Raw genomic sequence first — 8,336 nt, forward strand, 5'->3', positions numbered from 1 at the left:
CCGTCTCTGCTTGCGAACGCTTCTTTTGTTCCCGAAATTCGGAAAAAGCCAGAGCTCGACTACGGGGCACTTTGAAGTACCCTTGAATTTGTGACGAAATTGTATTGCCAAATATTGCTCTTGCCTCTTACCCTAAAGAAGGTTGGGGCCTTTCTAAATTATTTCATTTAATTATTTGGGGCTCAACTGCATTTGGTTCAGAGCCGTCTCTGGGTTGGATCCCTCCACCCGTAAGTATCTTACCCGTAACTTAAACCTAATGCTTCATAATACAATGAAATGAAATGATTTAGGAATTCCTTAATGGATAACTTAACAACTGAGACAGGTGCATTCTAGATTTTAATCTTAGGGGAAGCCTAGTGACTAATAATTAGGCCGGAAACCCTAATCAAACCCCTATTATGGATCCAAGTTAAAACCTGGTGGAGTCTCAAATTTTACAATAAAAATGTCTTCCTGAAAACAAATACCATTAATGACAAACGTTTGCATACCTTTCGAATTTATATGTTTCAAGATATTTTCTTCCAAGGAAAGAAAGAAGCTGACCTTGGATTTAGGGTGTCTTAATCATTTCCCCAGATTCTGACCTCCAAACTATGCTTTATAAGATGCTTTTTAAAAAAAAGTTTATCTGATTTCTGCATGATTGTTTAAGTTCCAGTAAATTTACTGGAAATACTAAAAATGTTTCCTATGAATTAAGCCATTTTATTTTTAGAAATTGAGGAGACATTTCTTTTAACGATAGTCTATTTTCCTAGAGGCAATTTTACTAATTATTTTCTAAAAATATCAGTATTTACATATATTTGAGCAATAGTATTCAGATCAGAAATGCAAAATTAAAATTGTATTTTAATTAGCCAGTTGTTTCGTAGGTCTTTAGGTGGCTGTGTAAGAGTTACTTTAACCATTACCTACCCACCCCCAGCTTCACTGGGTACAGAGGCAAGGGTTTCATCTTCACCCCCAGCTTCACTGGGTACAGAGGCAAGGGTTTCATCTTCAGATGGTGAACTGAGCTGACAGGCGAACGACCATGATTTCGCAGTGACTGGTAACCCCATAAATGTAGTCAATAAGTGTGGGATGGTCCCAGGCAGTGTGCCTGGCACAGTTCAGTTATTTCTTCCAGTATAGTCTCAAATTATGCGCAAGGCAAAAGTCCTGAGCAGAATATCTGCAAGGCCACAGTTAACGGGTTTATTCTATCCTATTTGAATTAGCAAGTTATCCTGTTAAATCGTTACCTTGCTAGTTGAAGGGGTTGGCTCTGGCATGACTGTACTAACAGTTTTTAAGAGGTAGGTTTTGCCGCTCTAACTGAAAAGGGTCAGAGTTACCAGGGCTACATTTGATCTGACAAGGGTGGAGTACATAGAAGGATCTCCAGGCTCTGATAGCTGCCCTGTGGTCTGAGGATACCTGGGCAGCTAGGTTCCTGAAGTGGATCTTCAGAGGAGGAGGAGGCATCACTGACACTTTGAAAATAATAATCTACGTAAATTTGATGCCAGTGGAGTACAATGCTGGAATCACAGAGCCACCTGGAGGGACATCTGAGGGTGCTGCGCTGGAACTCTGCTTTTTTCATAGGGCCTTTGTACCAGAAATTTTCCAGGCAGTGTAATCCTACTTTTTACCACAAGCAAAAAAAAAAAAAAAAAAAAAAAAAAAATCACCTGTTGAGTCTGAAAGTTGTTATATTTTATTTTTATTTCTGATTGAGTTATAAACATATCAATACAATATTTATTAGTTTCAAGTGTACAACAGTGATTCTATATTTTTATGCTTTATGAAATGATCACCATACAAAGTTGTTAAAATATTTTTGACTATTCCCTTATGTGTACATTACATCCCCATGACTTATTTATCTTATAGTTGGAAGTTTGTACCTCATAATCCCCTTCCCCTATGGCAACCACCAGTTTGTTCACTGTATCTGAGAGTCTGTTTCTGTTTTGTTTGTCCATTTGTTTTGTCTTTCAGATTCCACATAGAAGTGAAATCATACGGTATTTCTCTCTGTCTGACTTATTTCACTTAGCCTAATACCCCCCAGGTACATCCATGTTGCTGCAAATGGCAAGATTTCATTTTTTTTTATGGCTGAGTAATATTCCAGTGTGTGTGTGTGTGTCTGTGTGTCTGTGTCTGTGTCTGTGTCTATGCCTATCAATGTATATCACATTTTCTTTATCCATTCACCTATGGAGGGACACTTATTTTGCTTCCATATCTTCGATGTTGTAAACGATGCTGCAATAAACATAGGGGTACATATATCTTTTTGAATTAGTATTTTTGTTTTCTTCAGATAAATACCTAGAAGTGGAATTGCTAGATCATATGGTAGTTCTATTTTTAATTTTTTGAGGAAGCTTCATACTGTTTTCCATAGTGGCTGCACCAGTTTCCATTCTCATAAATAGTGCACGAGAATTCCCTTTTCTCCACATCCTTGCCAATACTTGTCTTTTGATAATAGCCCTTTTGACAGGTGTGAAATGGTATCTTGCTGTGGTTTCGATTTGCATTTCCCTAATGATTAGTGATGCTGAGCACCTTTTCAGTGTGTGTTGGCCATCTGTATGTCTTCTGAAAGTTCTTTTAAATATACACAGTGCTATGCGCTACAGGCCAACATTAAAGATAACATAATTCACAAAGAACTGCATTCTAGATGCCTGAAATCAATGTTCCCTGAGTAAAAACATTTTCATTCCCTCTCATTAATTCTCTCTCCTTTTCTTATCCCTGGACACTATCAAAAGGAGGTTACTTGCAGATTCTACATTTGTCAGGAGACATGGTTGATGTCATAAGCTATCAGACAGTGAGATTGACTTTCTACATCATCCACAAAGCCATGAGTTATCAAATTCAGACTCGGAATTATCCTAGATGCATCCAGGTATATCCCCAGCACCACTATTTTTAGTGGTGAAGGTAATTTTGCTTTTAACTCTGCTGTAGAGCTCCGAAGTAGAGGTTTGTTTTTTTGTTTTTTTTCATACTCTTATGTACCTTAAGGCCGAGAGGTTGGGCTACAGAGTTTGGGTGGCCTCTTTGTTCCTGGTTGCTACTTCCAAAGATTTCTCCTTTTTCCTCCTTCAAAAACATTTGAAGTTCATATCATCATAAATCACACCTCATCCTCTTTACTGCTATAATTTCTCAACCTCTGGCCAATCTCCCTCAGAAATTAGACCATTGCTCCATGCTCTAAGTTTTCCTCACCATCCCTTTTGTCTACGTTCTGTGTGAATTCAGCATTCTTACAGACGGCCCATATAACACTGACATTGGGCCTCTTAGGTCTTTGACCTCTTCATCTCCAACAACTTGTTCCTCTATTCCATCTCATCCGTCCACTCCAGTGGTAAGACTCTGAACCCTGTCATCAATAGCTGTTTTACCTTCTAAATCTCAATTTCAAGCATCCCAATTGTCAATCACTAGCCTCTTTTCCTCAGCTCATTTATCGTATTCTCACTGACCTCCAATTCATTAACCCCAACACTTTAAAGAAAAACCTATTATCCTGCTCCTGCTGTCATATAATCATTCCAACTCAACTGAAGTAGACTCCCTGATCAATCCATGTAATCACTCTTTTGCGAACATTTTCAACTCTTACTCCAATGTCTCTATCTTTCTTGCTTGGAAGAGCCTCAACTTTGCTGGGACTGAACCTTGCTGGAACAAACTTTCTCACTGCTTGCGCCCAAGTAGCAAAGATTGCTGGAGAAAAATCATACAACAACTGGTTTTAATTCATGACCTCAGACCTCACAGGAGCACTCGACACTGGCTGACAAAGCTCTTCATTCTCTGGATTAACCATTCATATCTTCACTTCTCAAATTGCTCACATCCCTTCCCCGTACCTCTCCCCATTTTCAGCTGGTAACCTTGCTTCATACTTGAGAAAATAGAAACCATCTGTAGGAATGCCTCAACTTCAGACGGTCAAATCTGCACTCATTTTCTCTTGCATCTTTCTTGTTTAAATTGAAGTGGTGTCCTTCTATCAGAGTGAATTCCACCAGTTGTACTCTGGATCTCACCCTTCTGTCCTTCCCAAGGGCTTGATTCTTTCAGTCATCTCCTGTGAAATTTCTGAATTAAAAAAAAAAAGACTTGATGTTTTATTTTGTGTTACATTCATCCAATATAACAAACATTTTAATTATCTTTTATGTTGAAACAGGTATTAGGTTTAAAAAAAATCTTTAAAATGTTACAGCTCTGGTAACCAAAACTTTGGGAAACAGTGGAAGGATATTTCTATGTGAAGCCACAGATTTTCTTTTTTTAAATGATGCTATTACTTTGTCAGAAAACTCTTCCAAAACTTTTTTTTCCCTAAAACACTTGATAACTGCCTTCATTTCCCTTTTTGGAGTTCTTAATGTTATTAACATACAGATGACTTTTTTATTTTTCATATCCTGTTTTGTATAGGACTTGGTTGTGAATTTAAGGATGTCACCTCAAACAGCAGTTGATGAAATACTACATGGTCATGAAAATCATGTTCTTGACATTTATATAAGAATATGAGAGAATGTTTACAACACAGCAGTAAGTAAAATACAAATAGAAAAAGAGACCCATGTTAGAGTAAGATCTCAGTTCTATAAAGAACTGAAATGTGTATGGATATGTGTATATTTAAATGGACTACATGAATATAGACCAGAATGTTTGTAGTTCCTCTAGGTGATGGGGACAGGTGATTTTTCTTTTCTTCCCTATGTTTTTCTGTATTTCCCAAGATTTCTACAATGAACACATATGATTTTATAATCATAACTACTTTTCTACTTTATAATCATAACTACTTACGATTTATAATCATAACTACTTTGAATTAGTGTGAGAAATTGGGGAATCACTTGACTTATCAGAATTCAGAATCTGTTTTTCAGTTTTCATTTCCAAAGGCTCCATTTTATCAGTTTATCCAGAGTACATCAGTCTTAGGTAAATGATTAAAAATAATTCAAAAGAGAAAACTTATTAAACAAGTGAGATAAATGCTCAGTGCATTCTGTACTAGTGGATAAATCCACTTGTATGAATAAATGATAGACTGGAAACTTTTTAGTGAAATAGAACAAAATCACAGAGCTATTAAGTGTCGGGATTTGGGAATTCAAATATGAATTTGTGTATTCCAGAGCCTCTTTCCTTATATCATTACCATATAATGATTGTAGAGGTTTAAGTTAAAATGAAGTGTTGGATTTTGGGTCATTTCAAAGTTACAGCAAGTTAGCAAATGGGTCATTTTGAGAAACTACAAATGTCCAGCCTTGGTAAAGAAGCTGGAACCTGTGAAGTGACAATTTTAGAGCTATAGCACTATTAATAATGACATATATATATATTGCTTTACTCCCCCGCTACCTCAAAATGTGGCTGTATTTGGAGATGAGGCCTTTTAAGAGGTGATTAAGCTAAAATGAAGCCGCTAAAATGGGTCCTAATACAATCTGACTGGTGTCCTTGTAAGAGGAAACTTGGACACACAGAGAGACACTAGGGAAGTGTGTGTACAGAGGAGAGACCATGTGAGAACACAACAAGAAGGTGGTCATCTATGAGCCAAGGACAGGCCTTAGAAGAAACCAACCATGCTCTCACATTGATCTTGGACTTCTAGCCTTCAGAACGGTCAGAATATTTCTGTTGTTTAAGCTACCCAGTCTGTGGTATTTTGCTATGGTGGCCCTAGCAAGGTAATACATATAAACCTCTACTTTTATAGTTGAAGAAGTCAGATCACAGGGTGACCTTGACTCATAGAAGGCATTTATATATGTTCATTGGATGAATAAATGCCTTAAAGTCACAAAGAAACTTTCATTATTTTTCAAGATCTTCCTTTATGAGGACTTTCTGAACTACCCAAGGCAGAGTTAATGTCCCTATTTTAGCACCCTCACACTACTCTGTTCATGCTACTCTCATGGCACTCACCCCAACATATTATGGTGTTTGGTTACTTAATGTATCTTTTTCCTGCTGCTCCAAAAAAACTCCACTTTCACTCTGTGTATCCTTTTCCTCAGTGTTTATCACAATATCAGTGGTCCATAAATATCTGTTGAAATGGGTGATCTAATCTCAATCCAACCAAAAAAGAAAGGGAAGAACAAACTACACAGAATAAAAACACAATTTCCAATGCTATATTAGGTTGAAACATAAGAAATTAATATTTGCTATTTTCAAAATACTGAGCAGGAAAACTTGGTGACTTCCATGGAACATATCCAATAAAAAAAAAAATTTCTCCTAGTCTTGCTATTCATTTTTTGTACAACAGATATTTGACACATGCCTGTTAAGGCACTATTCAGTACTAAGAGTCCTGGAGCTTACAAAGGTGAATGAGTAAACTTTGCTCCCTGCTTTGAGAGATTAATAGTTGAAAGTGGTACCTGATTTATCACCACTCGCATTAGTTAGTGAAAATATAAAAGATGCATTGGTATCACTTAGGTCCAATGGCTTCTAGCAAGTTCTTTCAACAGTTTGTTTCCACCTTTATTATAAAACATTTAGTAAAGAGTGGGATCTGGGGTCAGTCACGCGGTTCAGAGTCTTGGGTGGGTAACTATTCTTCTGTGTGCCACAGTTTCATCCGTAAGCGTGTACAATGTGCACACGTTGCAGGGTTGTTTACAGTGCCTGGCACATGGGCTAAAGCATGTAAACTATTACACAAAGTTAGAAATTGTACCCTGTTGGACTTGCTTGCCGAAGGCAAACGGGTCTAAAATTGTTTTTGGAAAAACAGCTTGTACGGTATATGTATTGTATGTTTCCTGTTAAGGACCACCATGGGCTGATATGCCCACGAATGCACAACAGTAATAGCCCACATCTATGCATTATGCACTTTGAATGACAGAGAACTCACAAGGCCAAACATTAAAAAAAAAAAAGAAATCAGCCTTAACGTTTCACGATATATAGTGATCCTTGTCTTTTTGCAGACTAAGGATTACTGGGATAACATTTGAACGAGGAAGATTTAACCTAAAATCAAAGGTATTTTCAAAAAATGGCGGGAATACATCTAGCTTTATAGAAACCAGTGGGCCTAAAAATAAAAGCCATGACCCCGACGTGATTCGAACACGCAGCCTTCTGATCTGGAGTCAGACGCGCTACCGTTGCGCCACGAGGTCCTGCTGGGTTGTGGCTCGCGCAATTTCTTAGGACTCCGGTAACATGGCGTCTCTTCCGGGCACGCCTCGCCTTTTCTTCCATTCTCTCCCTGCCCTTCCATCCAGTTTAGGTCAGACTGGAGACTGATTCTTTTAGTCCCAAGATTTTCCTCATACCTATCCCTCTACCTAGGCTAGGATGGAACTAGCAGAGGCGGGAGAATGGAGCTCCCCTTTTAGTCGAGTCTCCAGGGTCAAAGGAAACCAGTCCTTCCTCTTCTTCTGCAAGCGATTTCCGTTCTAACCTGCCGGGCTAGGGGCGGAGACTCGGCCCTCATCTTCCCCACCCCCTCCCCGTTCTGTGGGCTGAGTTCGTGACCTCCGTTTGGAATTTGGCGGGGCGGTACTGCGCATGCGTAGGGCTTTGCCAGCTAGCGTCAGCTACCGGCTGGGAGCGAGCAGTGGGTTTTTGACGAGCGTTTTCGTCCTTCTTAACCCTTCTGACAACAGTGTAAAGCGTCTACTCTCAGAGTTGGCTTTTATCTCACGGTGAGCATTAAGCTTAAAAGTTACCATTTTGAAAAGACGCACTTATAAAAATATCTGCATGTTGTGTTTGTCAGCCAGGCCGGGCAGTTGAATTACGCGGGAAATAGTAGTAGTGGTTAGTAAAAGTGAGTCATTCTCCCCGTCGGGGAATTGAACCCCGGTCTCCCGCGTGACAGGCGGGGATACTAACCACTATACTAACGAGGAGCTGTTCATTAATTTCGTCTCAAGTATTACTTCAAGGTGAGAAAAGATTTCCCCTCCTACAGTCACCTGCAGGTGTGAAAATACCCAGCCTGTTACTCCTCACATTATCCATTCTGGGCGCCTTGGACTCTTTTCGTCACTGAAAACAGTAAATGGTTTAGAATAAATGAAACAAAATTCGCTTCCAGTTTTAGTGATGGTGACCTGTTGAACATAGTTTGCCAGGACTTTTCATGCTTTCCAGATGATTTAGGTTTGTGGCGGGAGATTTTTGTTTTAAGTGACCGTGAGTTGACGCAGAGTTTTTTTGTTTTTTGTTTTAAATTTTATTAGAGTATGGTTGATTTACAATGTTGTGTTAGGAAGCAGAGTTTTACCTTCACA

At 38.8% G+C, this 8,336-nt stretch overlaps 2 non-coding genes across 2 annotated transcripts; both read right to left on the minus strand.

Moving 5' to 3' along the window:
• Positions 1 to 7,145: 7,145 nt before the first annotated feature.
• Positions 7,146 to 7,217, minus strand: TRNAW-CCA (transfer RNA tryptophan (anticodon CCA)). Its single transcript has one exon. It is a non-coding gene; the product is annotated as a tRNA-Trp (tRNA).
• Positions 7,218 to 7,880: 663 nt separating this feature from the next.
• TRNAD-GUC (transfer RNA aspartic acid (anticodon GUC)) lies at positions 7,881 to 7,952 on the minus strand. Its single transcript has one exon. It is a non-coding gene; the product is annotated as a tRNA-Asp (tRNA).
• Positions 7,953 to 8,336: the final 384 nt, after the last annotated feature.

The sequence above is a fragment of the Balaenoptera acutorostrata genome, chromosome 11, assembly GCF_949987535.1.
Source record: "Balaenoptera acutorostrata chromosome 11, mBalAcu1.1, whole genome shotgun sequence".
In the NCBI taxonomy this organism is placed as follows: domain Eukaryota; kingdom Metazoa; phylum Chordata; class Mammalia; order Artiodactyla; family Balaenopteridae; genus Balaenoptera; species Balaenoptera acutorostrata.